We start from the raw sequence: 19334 nt of genomic DNA on the forward strand, positions 1-19334 counted from the left end.
GAGTGCATTCCTCAACGGCCCTATTCAAGAACTTGTCTATGTTGAGCAACCACCAGGCTTTGAAGATCCCAAGTTCCCCAACCATGTCTATAAACTCCAAAAGGTGCTCTATGGGCTTAAGCAAGCACCAAGAGCATGGTATGAATGGCTTAAGAATTCTTGCTTAAACAAGGCTTTGAAATAGGGAAAGACAATCCTACCATTTTCACTCACAAAGTTGGCAAAGATATATTTGTGTACCAAATATATGTCGATGACATAATATTTGGTAGTACTAATCACTCTTTTTGTGAGGAATTTAGTAGGATCACGACCAAGAGATTTGAGATGTCTATGATGGGTAAATTGAAGTTCTTCCTTGGATTTCAAATCAAGCAATTGAAGGATGGAACTTTTATTAGCCAAATGAAGTACACCCATGATATGCTCAAGAAGTTTGACATGGCGAATGCCAAGCCTATCAAAACTCCCATGCCAACCAATAGACATCTTGATCTCAATGAAGAAGGGAAAGCCATGGATATCAAGGTATATCGCTCCATGATCGGCTCTCTATTTTATTTGTGCGCATCTAGGCCTGATATTATGCTTAGTGTGTGCATGTGTGCTAGATTTCAAGCTAACCCAAAAGAGTGTCACTTAGTGGCCGTTAAGAGAATCTTGAGATATTTAGTACACACTCCTAACCTTGGTTTGTGGTATCATAAGGGCTATAAGTTTGATCTACTTGGGTATTCAAATTCTGATTACGCCGGTTACAAAGTAGATCGAAAAAGCACTTTGGGGACATGTCAATTCCTTGGACGGTCCCTAGTGTCTTAGAGTTCTAAGAAGCAAAGTTGTGTAGCCCTTTCCACCGCCGAGGCTAAGTATGTTGCAGCCAACGCATGTTGTACTCAACTACTTTGGATGAGGCAAACCCTTCAAGATTTCGGATGTTGCTTTACCAAAATCCTATTATTGTGTGGCAATGAAAGTGCCATAAAGCTTACAAACAACCCCGTAATCCACTCAAGAACTAAGCACATAGACATCCGACATCATTTCTTGAGAGACCACAAAACTAAAGAAGATATCAAAATTCACCATGTGAGCACTGAAAAGCAACTAGCCAATATCTTCACTAAGCCTCTCGATGAGTCAAGGTTTTATGCTTTACGTAGTGAGCTAAATATACTTGATTCTCATAACGTGGTTTGAACCATAGCACACCTTTGTTTGATCAACTAGCATGCATAGGACAAAAGAATTGCAAAGGTTTAAATTTTGTGCTTCAAAATGTTATATCAAAAGCAACAAGTGTATTTTGATCATTGTTTGTATTGATTATCCATTGCTGATCATAATATGCTGGTGATATATGTTCATTTCCTATATATTTAGATGTTTTTGGTTTGTAGCCAAACCTCTTGTTGTTCTGAGTGTGGCAGTACCACACTGGTACTGCGGCCATGCCGCTATACGGTAGTGCCGCATGCTGGCCGCAGCAGTATCGCATTTTGTAATTCATCTGGCATTTGGGCCGCAATGGCATTTACTGTGGACTCCATTTCCTTTCCTTTACCTTCTCCTGGGCCACAGTAACTCCCCTCTTCCTCTCCCGTTCACCCTGATGTGCCACAGTCTCTCCTCTCTTGTGCTCGCGTCGCCTACACCATCGTCGCAACCTCTAGCCACGTCCCAGCGGTGCCGCATTGGCCATCGGAACTCCTATGCTTCACCGGCCACCACTGTAGCTCTTGGGTGTTGCAACTTCCCCTCTCTTCCCTTCAATTTGCATGATCCAAGGTATAACCCTAGAACCATCCCAATCTAAGCAATGGAGGTGTTTTTGGTTATGGATTTTGACTTCTGGTGATAGTGTGGATGGATTGGAAATAGATTTGATGGTTAAGTTGAATCAATATAGAGACTCATTGGTGGAGTGAAATCTATCCTCACGGCAGTGCCGCATGTTGGGCATAGCAGTGCCGCAGGCTGCAACTGAAATGTTCACAAATTGCAGCATCATTTCATCCATGATTCTCTACATTGATTGGATTTAGTCACCAAATCTTAACTACTCCACTCACTATACTATCTTTCAAATCCTTAGCCTAACTCCATATAATTATAGAACTGTGTTTGCTGAGATTGTATTATGGGCTAAGAGTTAGATTATGAAATGACTTAAGTAGACAAGAAGAAGCAGAATGCAGTCTTGGTGAAATAGCTGGTGCGGCAGTGCTGCTCCTAGGTGCAACAGTGCTGCATGTCAAGGGACAGTGCCATATCAACCGCTTCCCTTGCTTGCACTTTGACTCCTCTTGATTACTTAACTTGTTTTATAGGCTGACTTTTACTCCCCATTGAAGCAGTTTCTTATTTTGTTCTATTGTTGTGCATAGATGGCTTCTGGAGGTGAAGATGACCGGAGGGGGAAGAGGAAGATGATCGAGCCACGAGACAAGCAAGCTCCTTGCCATGGTCGTGGTAGGACCGCAGCTGGTAGTAGCAGTGTAGTAGCTAGAGGAGACATAAGAGACAGGGGAGGAGGGATTAGTTGATCTAGGAGGAGGAGAATTTGGATAGGGCTAGCTACACCATTCCTCCTAGTGCTTGTCCAGTTACTCCTCCTCACCTAGAGGAGTTTGATGGCGACTATATCACTTAGTATCCTAAGGAGGTGACTATGAGGTATCCCATTGACACCGGTGCTCATTCTATGCTCAACTATGCGGGAAAGCAGAAAATGATGGAAGAAGCTCATGAGAACAATCCATATGAGCAGCCAAAGGATTTGGGAGTCGACTACATATTTTGGAATGAGTTTCATTCCAACTTATGTGCCTCAGTGATCTTCAACTCTAGAAAGTCCAAGATTGTCAAAATGCAATATGTTGACTGGGAGGAGATCAAGGAGAAGGATGACCCTGAATTCAACAAGGTGATCAAGGCTTGTGAGCACTTTGGGCTCACTGACATCATGAGTTTCCAATACAATTGAAATGAAGAAGTGTTAGCCCAATTCCATGTGACCCTCTACTATGACATTTATGCAGATGAGACACATTGGATGACTAAGTGGTGACACTATCGCATTGACTTTGTGACCTTTAGTAGGATTCTTGTTTTTAGTGAGGAGAAGCGGGGTTTCACTTACATTTATGATGAGCCTAGGGCTGAGATCAGAGATATTGCCTATATATGGATAGACAAGAGAGGTGCAGATGGCCGAGTTAGTGGCTTGCAAAGCTACTACTACATCTTGAACAACTTGATCAGGCACACTATCAATCCCAAGGATGGAGCAATTTTAGATCTTAATGGATATGTGAGAAATGTGCTTGCTCGATTTGCTCCTGTAGGTGACAAGTTCAATGTTCCTTGTTTTATGTGGCGTGAGATGAGGATTGCCATGGATGATGGGAGGAAGGGGCTACCCTATGCCCCTTTTCTCATGTTCATGATTGAGAGGGTCATCGGTCACAAGTTTGACAAAGATGGTCTCCACACCATCTATAAGATTGAGATGACCCAAGACTCAGGTTCTAGCAGGGCCATGAGATGCTCACCTTCAGTTGAGGATGTGCTCAAGTCCTCCTGCTCTAGGTCTCGCAAGGGCAAGAAGATGGAGAAGTTTGGAAAATGGATCAAGGCCATTTTTACCAGTTGCACCTATACAGCGAGGACCACCTATGGGGACCGGTTGGAGAACCATGAAGCCAACTGAGAGGCTAGAGAGCATGTAGGGCTACCACCCCTTCCTCCAGCTCAGTCACCGCCTAGGTTTGACAACCTCCCTAGCCTTTCTGACATAGATTCAGAGGATGAGGAGGAGGAGGAGCAGCAGGAGCAGCCAGAGTTTGACCTTTAGATGACTTTGGGATCAACCTTGGAGTCTTTGAGGACCACCAGATGCACTCACCACACTATGACAACCCATTGCCAAGGGGTGGTGGTGGTGTCCTCTGACGACGACGATGATGATGGCAGTGATGGTATTGCTACAGGCGGTGGTAGGGCTGCTGGTGGAGATGATGTCGATTAGGAGGACATCCAAGATGATAAGGAGTAACTTAGTTGATCTTTCTTCTTTTTCTTCTCTTTTTGGTGCTTTATGCCAAAGAGGGAGAAAATTAGAGGGGTCAAATTCTTTTCGACGCCATGGAGTTTGCAGTAGCATGTGCTTCATGTTCTATCCGTTGAGAGGTAGTCTTCGTTAGGTGAGAGTTTGAGAGTCGCTCAAAACTCTATTTATGTAATAATGCTACCTAAGTACTCTTTTATGTATGGGATATAGACATGTATTGATCTGTGTTGTAGCTTGTCATATATTTGTGCTAGGCTGCTCTTTTATTTATGTGTGTTATTTGCTATGTTGTGCTTGATTTAACCTATGCTATTGCAGTAAGTGCGGCAGTGCCGCACCCCTAGCCCGGTAGGGCCGTTCTGTGGTAGTGCTATAGCTAAGCAGCGGCGGTGCCATACCCAGCTGTCACAACAATCCTTGTTATGCATGAACTATCATTCGCATCATGTTTATATACTTGACATAGTGTGCAGCACCCCACAGGAGCATGGATGTAGGAGGAGCCCCATCACTTTTACTAAAATGTGAATCTTGGCTTCTCATGCCAATTTGAAAATTCAATTCTCTATTCACACATTTAGGGGGAAGCTCTACACCCATGGCTTGAAAAATCTCAGTTCTTATTTTATATCTTGTAAGCTCTAATGGGGTTGTCATTAATGACCAAAAAGGGGGAGATTGAAAGTGCAATCAAGCCCTAATTGTGGGTTTTGGTGATAATGACCACACAATTAGAGGACTAATGAGATTTATCAAGATGACAAATAAGGAATCTATAGTCAAGGATGTTAGACAAAATATCATAGCCCCAATTATAAATGTTGACGGCTTCAAACTCAAAGAAGGTTTAAATTCTTTTTTATTTCGAATTTGAGTATAGGAAATGCCGTACTATAAATGGGGACACAATGCTTAAGCTAACATGTGCTGCCAAGTGCTCAATCTTATACTCTTACATCCTCAGTTTGCTCTGCCAAGACAGCCAGCTCAACCTAGTTCTATCCCTTGTTGTTTGGCTTGGTGCGGTAGTGCCGCACCTAAAGAGTGATTGTGCCGCAGCGCGGCACTACCACAATGCCATGGCTTATCTGACCATTGGGGTTAGGGAGGTATTTATATCTCTCCACTTCCCTCATAATGGTCTTCTTTGACCTCCAGCCATTCTGCCCGACCAGAATAGCTCTTTGCTCTTTCTCTTTCTTCTCCATTGGTGACCTTGAGCTCTTAAGCTTCCCTTTGTGATTTCCCATCATTCCATGAGAGAAAAAGATGCCAAACTTGATTAGAGAGCATATCCATTCATTTCCAAAGCCTAAGAGCACTTGGTTCGCGTTTTAGCTAGAGGATTGTGTTTGTTACTCTTGGAGCTTAGCTCCTAGCTGGCTAGAGCATCGCCCGTGGAGCTTGCCAACTTGTGTGGCAGCCCCGGGAGGTTTGTAACCATCTCTTGAAGCTAGTAAACTCACCCCTCATCTCAAGAGTTAACTCTCTTAACTTGAGATCGAGAAAGGGTTACAAAGCCCTAGCCTTAGTGGCTAACCTCAACAATGTAGACTTAGGCAAGCCTTGGTGGCGAGCTGAACCATAGGATAAATCATTGTGTCACCTTGTGCTTGATTTACTTTACTTGCATTTCATATTGTTGTTGAGATGATTTCTAGGGTTTGTGGCTGATCTACTTGTGTGTGGTGTGCCTACCACTTCTAGCTATCGATCTGTGATCCATATACATGCAGGAAGCTCAGTAATTTCTCCGATCTAAGTTTTTGTTCATAGATTTTGAATTGTGCCTCGAAGTTATCTACATGTGTGGCAGTGCCGCATGCCTAGAGGGGTAGTGCCGTGGGTTGAATTTGACAAAAAAGTTCAAGTTTTGTTTTAACGGGCCTATTCACCCCCCTCTAGGCTAACTAGACATCTTACACCCCTGCGTGAGGTTATGTGAGAGCACTACAAGTAGAGCTGTTTTGCCAAATGTTTTACACTACTAGAAATATTCACTTCTATGATGAACAATTTTCATCATTGAAGGAGCCAAATTTGTCATAATTTCAGTTTTATGATGAAAAACGATTAGTCATAGAAGTCGTGTAATTCTTGCAATTCTCTGACGATTCTAGAAATTCGTCATAGAATTAGATAGATCTATGACGAAAACTTACTGTCATAGAACTGCTTTTGGCATGCGTGGCAAGAGGGCATCCACGCTGGTGGTTGCTTTCGTTGGAGATGCTTTACACATGTACCTGCTATATAAACTACTAGGAATATCCACTTCTATGACGAAAATTTTAATGACGAATCCGAAACCGTCATAAAAAATCGCTTTTTATTGCGAAAATTTCGGTTTCATCATAGATCACCATGACGAACCTCGAACCCCCCTTATCTATGATGAAATTGGGTATCATCATAAAAAACATCATAGAACAACATAGGATTTCATCACAGATCACTCGCACGACTGTTCTTGTTCATCTGTGACGATCTTATTCATAGCTATGACAAACAGGCTTCATCGTTGAATTAATTACTAATATATGACGTACAATAGTCAATCTATAATGACGGTGCTTTGTCATAGATCTCCATACGGTACCGTCTCCATCCGATGTGTTCCTGTGGGAGCTGTAGTTACTCATCCGTGACGCTTGCAGTTTGTCCTAAAAGTCTCCGCTCGATCCTTTCTCCATACGATGTGTACCTGTGGGACCCTTCTCTATCCAACCTATGGGACCTAAATGTATGAGGCCTTTCTTCATGTCCATCCGACCTATGAGACCCGATGACTTGCGTGTCACTTGTGCTTGTGGACCCTTCTCCATCCGACTTGTACGACCCAACGACACCTTTCTCCATCTCCATCCGACTTGTGGGACCTAATGTTTTGCGTGTCACCTGTACTTGTGGGACCATCCAACCTTTGGGACCCGATGGCTTATGTGTCACGTGTACCTGTGGGACCTTTCTCTATCTCCGTCCAACCTATGGGACCCTACGGCTTGCGTATCACTTATTGCCACCGGGATTTAATAAATTCAAAGTAAAAAAACCATGAGACCTAGGAGTTGAACCCGGGACCCAGAGCAAGGAATAGACCATCTTCACCATTGCGCTAGATGCTTGGATGTATAGGCATGTCTTTGGAGTAGTATATGTTTTCTGTGTGGATAGGCTGACTTATATATTGGATATATCCCTATCCCCTGCAAGTGGAAACAAATCTGTACCCGTTGGACTTGCGCCAGCGGCGCCGGCGGTGGCAACAGAGGATCCCCAGTATGCTGTGGTGGCTCAGGCTTCCTTTTGGAGGCTAGGTGGTGGGTCTTCCCAGTGCAGCACGGTGGCATTGGCATCCATGTCGTTGTGTGCCGCGACAGAGGCGATAGATCCAATCCGCATGTCTCTTTTCTCGCCTTTTCCTATTCGCTTCACTATTTTGGTCCTTGCTTGAACATGAGGTATACAAGAAACATTATAGCGTTTCAGATCTGGTTAGGTCAATGATGATGAAAAGAACTAGGAGGTGGCACTGGTTGGTTTTCTACCGGCATGTGTCACTTGCAGATCTTTCTAGGCAAACAAACAGGCCCTTCGCTTCTACCTTAAACTAATTTTTCTATCCAGTGCTTGCTTGATTCTACATTTTTGTTTCATATGCTCTAGGGCCACCAGTGAGTCCTTATGGTATTTTGAACTTGTAACATATTTGAGGCTATATTTCTATGCCAATGATGTCTACATGGCTGTTGGATGTATTTGGATGCAGCTCATATGTTTGCTTTCTGTGTCTTGTCCTTGTTGACAACCAAGTTATCCGTTTGGTCCCAAACAAGATGAAGGCTTCGAAATAAAATCAATGCTTTGTGTCCATCATTCATATGACTGAGGCCACTAATTAATGTCTAAGATGCACATGTTGCTACTGATGCCAATGATGACCACTACCACTTGTTCACTGACATTCTACATGTGAAAACTGAGGCAACCTATTTAGGTTGTGCAGATTTGAGATGAGTCATCCTTGCTATGTTGTGTTTGATGGCCATGAGCTAGGAGTTTACTACAACTGCTTGACTGCCATAGACAAGTTCATAGGTTTCGTGGTACTTGTTATAAAAAGTACAACTCCTATGAAGAAGGAATTGCTGCCTTCAAGTCAAGAACCAACTCAAATCTAGCCTTAGCTCATGATGATGACTTCTATCTTCAAAACCCAATAGCTAGTCCACCCTCTTCGTCCTTCAAAACTATTGTAATTATAGTCCTCTTAATCTTTGTCCGTCTCCTATGGAAGAAGCTATGAGCTCATGTACTAATTGTAAGTGTGATGGTTAGACTTGGTTTAGCTGGAATTGTAATAGTTATAGCTCCATTAACTGCTACTCTAGTTTGAGTTATATATATCTATGTGGTGCTACTCTTAGTTTAGATGAGGTCGTACCATGAAAATGGTTAATGGTTGTTAAAGTTGCACTTTGGTATGAGTTGTGGACTTCACTAATAGATCTTTGTTGGATTATTTTCCTCTTGTAGCTTACCCTTTTGCAAACTCAACAATCAATCGGCTTCTGTTGGACAACAAACGCAAACTCGTGCTTCATATCCACATAATGCACTCTGTGGAAATGGTTTCTAGAAACAGTACCACCGTCAAGAAGCAAGTAGAGAAATGAATCACCGGCCAGAAGGAACTAAACCAGGCATGACTGTGAATTTCCATTAAAATAGGTAATTTATTTATTTTTTCTCAAAATGATCAGCAAAGTTACAACTTTGGGAGAACAGCTAACAATTGCACAAGGGCACCCTCAAAACCTTCTACACGACCATCCAAGTTAAAACATGAAGGGTGTGTGGAACTAATTATAATAGAAACAATGCTGAGAATGACAGCACATAGCAGCCTAGGATGCCAATCACAACAGGTAACAAAGGTTCTAATGTTTTTTTTTCTGTATTTCAGGAGGAAAGCAAAGAATAAAAGTATTTCATTTCATTTTAATTGATTAGATATCTCAAACCTCGAATTCATGTGCAATGGAGAAAATCTCCAGAATAAAATAGTTGCATGGCTGACCATGATTTCCTTGTAACTCAGTAAGTCTTGTATTATGTAGGATCATGTCCAAATAGGTGTCACTTCAACCAGGTGAGGAAGGCATGAAAAATATATTGTTACATCCAATCAATCAAGGGTTCAATGCCAAAGAAACAATAATTTGCAAGGAAATTTCATAGGCATGCTGCTACCACCAACAATCCAAACAGGCTTTAAGTGTTCCCTACCTTTTCATGGAATTTGGTTATGGTATAAGCATATAGGCCAAATGCCATCTATTATCCAATAGGTAGTTTGTGGAAACTGGACTCTGCAATCTAGTGGAATCAAACAGGGCCTAAGTTGCATCAGTGGTTCTGTAAACTAGACAGAGCTAAAAGAAAACATTGGAATACAGATCAAAAGCAGCCTTGACTCGTCAAAATTTTAAAAAAAATGTTTCATGGAAAGTGCATAAAACATCTCATATTTATAACCAGGATAACCTCCCATATATGCCGAAAAGGTCTGCAAGGTCCTGTGTCCTTGTATGGGAGGAGACACGACCCACATACAGCTATGTGTTCCCACCATAACGATCATCATAATGATCACCATGGCGGGGCTTCTTGATTGCAACATATAATCGATTATATTAGCATCTGTACCAAGAATATAAAGCAAGGAAGCATCGACACAAAAAACACCTGCATGTGGCATGAATTTTCATGATACAAAAGGTAATCCCTAATAACACAGAAACATCCATGGTGCATTCCAAGTCAGATTTGTTTCATCGGTAAATAGTACCTAATAGCAAAAACCCATACAATCGAGCAAAACTTTCATACTTGTCTAGCAAGGATTACAGATCCATCTGCGTACAATCAGGGCAGACACACTAAAGGACATGGGTGTACACATACACCCGCACAGATCCATAGGTTTTGCAAAAAAAAACTGACATGTATAGACTAGTAATTAGATCAGATCCAAACATAAATAGCTTGATTTAGGGTTTGGGCACTTGGTTTCGCACAGCAGCAAAGGGAAGAGAAGCGGTGGGCATACTTGGTGTGTGCTCGTCGATGGCGAAGGGCCTAAAGAAGGCCTGGTGAAGGGCCCGATGAAGGCGTAGAGTGGCGGTGGTGGTCCTACGCCCAAACCCTAGCAAGAAGGGGAATAGGGATGAGGGGAAGGGAATGATGTGGAGGATGAGATGGGAGATGTAACGCACTTGAATGCACACCGCACGGGAGATCCACTGCAGTGGTGGCCGCACTCGCTCGCCGGCGGCGGCTAGGGCGTCGGTGGCGCCCGGCGGTGGCTCTCGTCGATGGCGCTCGGCGGTGGGCGGGGGCATCTATGGCGCCCAGCGGTGTCGCCGTATGGTGGTGCCCGTCATGGGCTCTTAGTGTGTGGCGGCGCTTTGGCAAGGGGGCATTGGGGTGCCGCGACGGCGACGTTGGGAGCACCATCGTAGGGGCAGGGATTTTTTATTTGTTTTGGGTGTGCGGAGCCAGAGCGGGTGGAAGAGTTTTCGACGCTTTCTTGTGTGGGTCTCAATATTTCGGCGTCCTGCTTTGGCCCCATGATTTTGTTGCTAGCGGCCCACACACGGGTACTCCTTGGCCGACACTTGCACGGTTGCCCTGTATAGGCTATGCCGACATTTTCTAAGTCTTCTAATTTTTGCCGACACTTTTTCTGCCAGCAGAGAAACGCCAACAGATAATTTGTAGTCTTACAGTCTTATTGCCGACAGATGATTAGACATTAAAACGATATACAATTGCCAACACATAATATGTCGTCGAAACCTACCTTTTGCCAACACATAAGTGTAGGCAAATGTGTGTCATGGTGTAGTGGCTACAATGATAGCTCCGTCCGCTTGTAGATAAATATCTAAAATTGTTAAAGAACTATCAAGGCTATTACTTAATGGCATTGCTAATCATTAGTGATGACGCTAAGAAACACCAACAAGCATTTCTAGCGCCGTTGCCGGGGGATGGATTCTATCTCCATACTTGGTGATTGCGTTTAGAAATGCCAACAACCATCTTCATGGCACCCCCGCCCTGTGGCCATCTCCTCTACGCCCAGCCAACGGTGCGAACGGCGCCACCCCTACTCCCCATGTCTGTCGCGAGCGCTCCCTCGGCGGAGGAGGGCATGGGAGGCGTGTGGCGGATGTCCCCACAATGAGGAGGTGGGCACCCTCCTCCAGCGCGACTTGGCACCTCCGGCGGGCGGCCCTGCCCTTCCCATGCCGCGACTACCCAACGGCGCCCCGGTGCTATGGCCAAGTTCGTCAATTGCACGGGACGAGGAGGATGACATTTGGATCCCACCTGTCATTGATTGCTAGAATGAATTTGAGAGCCATGATTTAGGTAGTATTGCTGGAGTTGGAATAAAAAAATATGTAATACCAAAATAGTTAGCTACCCAAATATAAAAGTAGGTGGTCTGTTTTTGGGTAGTATTGCTAAAGAATCATGTTTGGATCCCAGGACTAAACTTTAGTCCCTGTCACATTAGATGTTTAGATGTCAATTAGAAGGACTAAACATGAGCTAATTATAAAACTAATCACATAAGTTGTGGCTAATCCGCGAGACGAATCCATTAAGCCTAATTAATTCATGATTAGCACTTGTTACTGTAGCATCATGTGGCTAATCATGGATTAATTAGGCTTAGTACATTCGTCTCACGAATTAGCCATAACCTATGCAATTAGTTTTATAATTAACTCATGTTTAGTCCTCCTAATTGGCATCTAAACATCTGATGTGATAGGGACTAAAGTTTAGTCCCTGGATCCAAACATCGAATTTACTATCTAATAATCATAAGTTTATAATTATAAACAATATAATATAAAATAAATGAATGGTCAAGCTATAGTATAGTGAGTTAAAGACTTCTGGAGCCGAGTATATGGAGTGTAGATTGGCTACATTCGATTTGTTACATGAAATGCGAGGAGCCTTTAGGTGGGAAAACAAATAAAAATATGGTGTCGTGTTGGTGACCTAAAAGTAAACTTAAGTTAGCCTAGAATTAACTACCCACAATCTAAAAAATCATTCAATGGTCTTTTGCTTCCTATCTCAAAAATCAAAGTATGAAATTATAAAATTTTGTAATACAAGACATATAGGTGTGTAATTTGTATTTGTTAACTTTTTATATTAGATATAAGTTTGCATTGTGTCAATATTTTTTTCCAATAGTAGAGGTGGATAACTAGATTTTAGACCGACTAATATCATTGTCAATGGTCAGATATTTTTTTGTGAGAATTTCTCTTTTTAATGTGCCTCAAGAGGACTAACATGGAGCTTGTTTCATAAGTGAGGGGATGGCATTTGGCAATCGGCGCATGCTGTGATGACTAAAATTGATGTAATCTCTTACCAAGCCACGGGACATCATATAGTTCAACACGAGAGAACTCTACTAAACATCTTACTCCTGCACAAAAGCACAGATCCGGTGATACAACGCACAAGATTATTCATGAGCAGGAGTTTACTTCGAAGTACTTGATCACACTAACAGAGCATCACCTAACTTTATTTTTTAGCAGTAGTGACTGTAGGGCAGCCCCTCAGTCATCTACCAGTCCACACTAACGATTTTTCTTCAGGTCGCCAAAAGGTACCATAAGTTGAGTCCATGAGCAGAATGACAGCTAGTTAAGAGTACTGCTGGCTGCGAATGATATGCACCAGCATGGCAAGCCTCTCGTTCTTCATCGGCTCGAACAGGCAGATGTCCCCGTCCTTCAGGCCGCTGTCGCGGGCAAACTCACGCCATTCTCCGGTGGCAAGCATCAGCCGGTTGTGCAAGTTTGTGCGCCACGCCCTGCCATGCCCCTGCAGACGGAGAGTCAGAACTTGCTTTCCGTCTGGAAGATACTCAGCGGCATCGCTGAAGTCCTGTATTACATTACAGGTACAAAGAGTAATAAGCTCAACCAATACCTTATGTACTGTCTATAGAACTAAAACTCGGGTTTATGTGTATGCATATACTTGAAGCATTTGGACTTACTAGGATGAAAGCTTCGTTGTTGTAGCCAAGAATTTTCTTATTCATGGTCGCCACAAAAATGGACACTTCAGCCGTGATGGCCGGCCATGGGTTTCTCTTGCACTACATTGTCCTGTGCTGGAGTTAAACAGGTGCCGCCCAGTACCACATAGAGAGGAGGCTTAGAACTAGAAGGCCCCCCACACTCAATCAAAACTTGATGCCCTTGCTGCACAGCTCAACGCTTATGCAGGTCCAACAATCCAGAATTCTCACCTGCAAAAAGGATTTCACATCTTTCATCATCATCAAACAGAACAAAAAGATGCAAAACAAAATATGTTACATGCTAGACCATAACAGTGGAAAGTGTCCATACTGCCTGATTTCTCATGAACATGTGCAGTTGATGTCACTCCTCTTTTTATATGGCTGTGTAAGCCATGAGCATGCCCATCCGAGGAAGAGGAACGAGTGCTTCGATCACGAAGCAGATGGAGCATCACTCTGAAACCTTTTTCACTTGGCATCGGTTGAAACAGGCATATATCATCCTTCTGCAAATGGTTATCACGGACGAAGTTTTGCCATCGCATAGTTAGCATGTATCCATGTCCATCAGGTCTAACATGGAGCCTGGAACGCCACTTTTTCCCTTCTGGGCGTTCAAGTTGATGGATTGGCTTTCTTGAGGAAAGTGCTGTGCTGCATAACCCTTACAAATGACCTAACAGATAGGGAAACGATTTGTAAAGATTTAAACGAAAGGCTGATCTAGCAATAAACTCGATCCGTTCGTTCAACTGAAAATAAAGAAAATGATAATGCTGATGTAGTGACAAGTGAAAAAATGTAATGTTTCAAAGTTCAATAAGAACTTGAACATATCCTTGTTTACTTTACAATACCTAAACCTCGAATGCAACTTGACACAACCGATAATGGTTTTCGCTGAATTACTATAAACATGTAAAGAAGAGACCACTTCAATTGGCATAGAGTAACCCACTACACAGAAAAAGACCAGTGCATATTACCAGATCAGATCTAAGATGGTTGACATTGCTCTTCATTTGAATCACCAGGAAAGGAATTTCTGGTTGAACTTTCTTGACAAGAGCAACTATTTTCTCCTCTTGTTCTGCAGTCAGGTGGCACCGTGCCGATAAGACATAATTACACTCTGAGAATGCCTTGACATGATCTGACTGGATAGATTCGTAGCCAGATAGACTATCTTCTCCTGCTAAGATATTATATTAAATTGTAAAAGCGACAACAATAAAAGAAGTATGGTGTGAAAATACAAATGGCTCAACAATTTAACCTGATTCCTCATACAGTGAAGATGTTGCAGCCTTCTTTGCTGTTTCCTTTCGACGGCTTAAGCTTCCCCTCTTACCAGATCCACCCCTAGAACAAGTTGATGTTGCCTGAATTAAATAGACTGTAAATGTGGATCTTCTCCCAGCCATTGTCGGTAAAAACAGGCAGATATCTCCCTCCTGCACATGATTGTCACGGACAAAGTCCATCCACTGCCCCTTGAGCATGTACATTTGCGCATCTTTTCTTTTGTAGAATTTGGGGTGCCATTTCTTGCTCTTTCCTGGCCTCTGAAGAGTCACATTCGTGCTTTTACGTGGAAAATGTGCAAGTGCGTATCCCTTAGAAATAACCTGATTATATATGGAGCAAGATGTGAGGCTCTTGACAGGCAACCAAGAATACAGTTTCAATTGTCAAAGAACAGAAACAAAAATCTATTAGGATTATTGTGCAGCTAGCGTATTGTCTATTGTACAGCTAGCGTATTGTATGCATTGTACTTGTACATGGCAAAATCATTTGTTTAACAGGTGTTCAGAAGGTTCCTGAGAACTTGAAGATGGCCAAATTCCTCTTATATCAGGAAGATAAATGCTCAGTAATACAAAATCAGCTATCAACAAAAAGTTATTATTGAGATAAGTGAGTTGCCACTGAACAGGATGAGTTGTGATCTTACCAGATAAGGACAAGGTGGTTGAACATGGCTCTTCCTCATGACTGCTACAAAAGCAGTGCTTCCAGGTTGAATTTCCTGGATAAGCGCAATTACTCTCTCCTCTTGTGCTTCAGATAGGTAGTTTCTTCGTGACAAAACATAATGTTGCCTCAGAGGTGTCTGAAGATCATCCGACTCAGAAGATTTGTTTTCAGATGAAATATCTTCTCCTGTACAAAGTTTTGCAGAAGATTAGAGAATAAGTATCATAAAATTCAACTCAAATGTGTAAGTAACCTAATTAACATTAACCAGACTCCTCAGATGATGAGAATGCTGCAACCATTTTTGCAATCTTCCCATGATGACAGGAACTACCTTTCTGTCACCTAACAAATCTTTCACTTGCTGATGATTCTGTGGTCTCATGATGAGAGCTTCTTGAGATATCAACATAATCTACACTTCTTATGCCAGCACAAGGAAACACTTTCTCACAGCCATCAGAATCAAAGATCAAAACCTCAAAACAAGATCTCTCAACGTGACGGAACAGCAAGTAATCATTTTCTTTTATGTGATGGGACTCAACAAATTGCCCCCATCCATGTCGGAACACTACATTGTTACAGTGCTCTGTAACTTCAACATCATATAAACCACGATTAGGGGACTCTAACTTGATGATTCCTGACAACTTTCCAGCAAAATTCTTCAAAAATCTCTTCGGCACGACCTATAGTAACAAGTGCAAGAAGTATTGATGTAAACTGAGTCTATTCCAGTAACATCCAGAAAAAACAGTATATGTATAATGTAAAGTAAGATGTGCTCATTTTCTACAGTGAGAAAATGCTTCATAAATGCATCAGCTTACGTTTTAAACTAGCGTGGCATTTCACATACAAATTCAGCATTAGTAAAGATCGATTCTGGAACAGAGCAACGTCAGGAGCTAATATCAATATATATTAGTAATGTCCAAAAGAAGCTGGTGCTGCACAAAATTACTGCCATTGTGGGGAATCTGGTAGAAATCCCTGATACGCTTTGCATAATTGCATTATTACACACTATTGTGACTGACGGGATTTGCCAACCATGAGAGGTTTGTAGAGCTAAACAAATTTTGATAGGCAACTATGTGTAAGGGATCAATGCAGATGGTATTTAGTTTATTCAGCAGTGATCAATGGTATACGCGAGAAGGCTCAAATACATGAACGAACTAAATCTCTTACAAAGGGGCAAGCTGAAGCTTTCCTCAGGTAGTATGATATACATGTTCATTCTGCTTTTGTGTTAAGCTCGGACATGTCAAAGAAACGCTATAGTACTTGACGAGTTGGATTTGAATTATATTCAGTTAGCAGTTTTGGCTACCTCGAATCAAGGATACCAAAGTACAAAATGAAGTATACGTTCGCTAATTCCGACGCGCCAATCATGTCACTTCAAAATGGAAAAATACAATGTATGCAGGAACACGAGCAAGGAAGGATAGCAAACTTGTGAAGGCTTACCATGCTATGTTTAGAACTAGCAGTCATGGGTCTGAGGAAGGATCTGACATTTTGATTCTTTTCATCCAAATGGTCCAAGTATCTTTTGCAAGCATCACAAGGTTTCTGGATCCAGGATGCACCACTCCCAGCCATGGCAACTGATTTTTGCATTTTTAAAAGATAATTCAGATGCAACTTTCAATAAGAAAAAAAGTAACTCTGTAGTGTACAGCAAGCAAAACAATCTCATAAAATAGGTAGTTTGGCTCCTTAAAGATGAGTTTCTTGTTAATTTACTCCTTACTTCTTTGAAATCATTATGTGAGCTAGTGAGAGAGTGTGCTACTTCAGTTTACTGAACCTACAATTCTACAGTGGAGCATTCTTGCTTATGCTTCATTCAAGTTCAAGAAAACATATGAAAAATTGCATTACCGTAACATGCTGTAATCTAGGATCCTAAGTATAATATGCAGTACAACCTACAAAGAAATTCCCTCACCAAAAACAAAATGAAAAGAAATGGTACGCTGTGCCATTATCAATGAATAGTAGCCATATAATGAACTAAAAGTACCATGCAAATACAGATGAAGAAATGAAAGCAGCTCTTGGATCTCATACTTTCTTACCGCTCAATAGAAAGGGAAAATGGCCTCACCTTTGCAGAGAAGCTGCACCGGAGAGGAGAGTAGTATGCAGTGCAGAGAACTGCAAGGCTACCGGTTATATATAGCCACATTGTCACAAGCCTACCTTCATCATTTTTGCCTTATTTGCGAATAGAACCGTTGGATGGATACACACGGTGCATCATGAAGCATCTTTGACAAACCAGGCATCTACCAAATGCACAGGCAATCATGTCTCTTTTGAAGGAACTTCAAGGAACGACATTTCACTGTATATTCTAACTCCCGATACTGTTTTCAGTAAAAGATGACAGGGAATCTGCAGAGGCTTCATGGCTTGTTCAAGCTAGCAACTTGAAAGATACACAAGTGCAGTAGACCACTAGTACACTAAATTCATAGTTACAGAATATATTCTCCTGTACTTGAGAATGGTGTACAGAAATGCTACCGTTGCTCAAACCATAAAGAAACTTGGAGAAATGAAATGTTCATATATACTATATTGGAAAGAAATTAAGATGCCAAGGTTACCACTTTGAAGCGTAAGCGCATCAGAATCGCTTTCTCAGAGCTGCAACCCTTCACTTGTACGGAGTAGCAAATACAGAGTCGGATGCTTTCAACGTGAGAACAGCAGACGCAGTGATGCTTCAGTATTCAGATTCTTTTGGGAGATTCCCTGGGCGGCTGAAATTATGCAGCAGAGTAAGACATGACCCATGCCTGACATTAGGCAAACGAGTAGCTAGAGGCCTAGAGCTCCCTGCACCTGCTGCCCTGTTCCAGGCTTCCAGCAGGCGGGGGTGCATCCGCCGTCGTCGCTCGCGGCGGTGTTTTTGCTTCCATTCCAGGCCAACCGGGCGACGGGGGAGGGCGTAAATTTGTGCCGATGCAGCCGGCGGCGGCATTCCAGCTTGTCACGAGCCTAGATAACTACTGGCGGGCGGTGAGATCGGAGCTTGGAAGGCAGGAAGGGGAGGTTTGTTCATTCTGGACGCCCCTTCCAAATACAATTGCAGACTCGAGCTCAGCCCATATATGCAGACACGGCCCATGGCTTCCAGCCCAGAGGTATCGATCGCCGCCGTCGTGAAGGAGAGGGAGTGGAATCAGAGCACGGACGGGGTAGGTTCGGACCTGGATTTCAGCAGCGAGCCGTCCGGCGGCATGCACGGCTTGCGCCCTCTGCCCTGCACTCTCCGAGCTGGGCAACGGCGGCGAGCGGTATTGGCCTCTCCCCGCGACGCAGCTTTCTCCTGTCATCGCCTCCTTCGCGCCCGTGCTGTCTCTCTCCGCTCCGCGGCGGCAACGGCGATCAGACCGCCGAGGCGGGGGCCGAGGGCGGCGGAATGACGCAGGGGCAACGGCTAATTTTGGGGAATTCCCCGCGTGCCATAAAAAAAAATCGCAATGCCATGCAGAAGTTTAGCTGTCTTCGTCTTCAGTGTCACTGTTTTAATATTTTTTATACCCTTCATGCCACTACCGTCAGTTTGGACTCTAACGCCGTCAAACTGCAGGTGTGAAAAGTTAAAAATACCCTCAAGTGTAAATATGTCATTAATTGTTTTGAGCATCTTAACGACTTCAAATGAAAAAACTCAAAACTAGAAAGTTGTAGATCTCGTCGAGATCTATAATTTTCATATAAAAATTATCTTCATTTAATTCCGCAAAAAAATATATGATTTGATATGATTAATATATCTTAGAAAAATCATATCTTTTTTTGCGGAATTAAATGAAAATAATTTTTATATCTACAACTTTCTAGTTATGAGTTTTTTTTTCATTTGAAGTCGTTAAGATGTTCAAAAAAATTAATGGCATATTTACATTTAAGGGTATTTTCGACTTTTCACACCTGCGGTTTGACGGCGTTAGAACTCAAACTAACGACAGTGGCATGAAGGGCGTAAAAAAGTTGGAGCAGTGACGCTGAAGACAGCTGAACTTTTTCAGAGGCATACAAGGCATTGCGATCTTTTTTAATGGCACACAAGCAATTTCCCCCTAATTTTGTGGGGCCATTTGATGGATTTGCTTT

General features: G+C 42.6%; 1 pseudogene; it reads right to left on the reverse strand.

The window, feature by feature from the left end:
• Positions 1 to 12705: 12705 nt before the first annotated feature.
• On the reverse strand, positions 12706 to 18595 carry LOC136522778 (B3 domain-containing protein Os03g0619600-like; annotated as a pseudogene).
• Between the last annotated feature and the right edge of the window lie 739 nt (positions 18596 to 19334).

Source organism: Miscanthus floridulus, chromosome 2 (genome assembly GCF_019320115.1).
Source record: "Miscanthus floridulus cultivar M001 chromosome 2, ASM1932011v1, whole genome shotgun sequence".
Taxonomy (NCBI): domain Eukaryota; kingdom Viridiplantae; phylum Streptophyta; class Magnoliopsida; order Poales; family Poaceae; genus Miscanthus; species Miscanthus floridulus.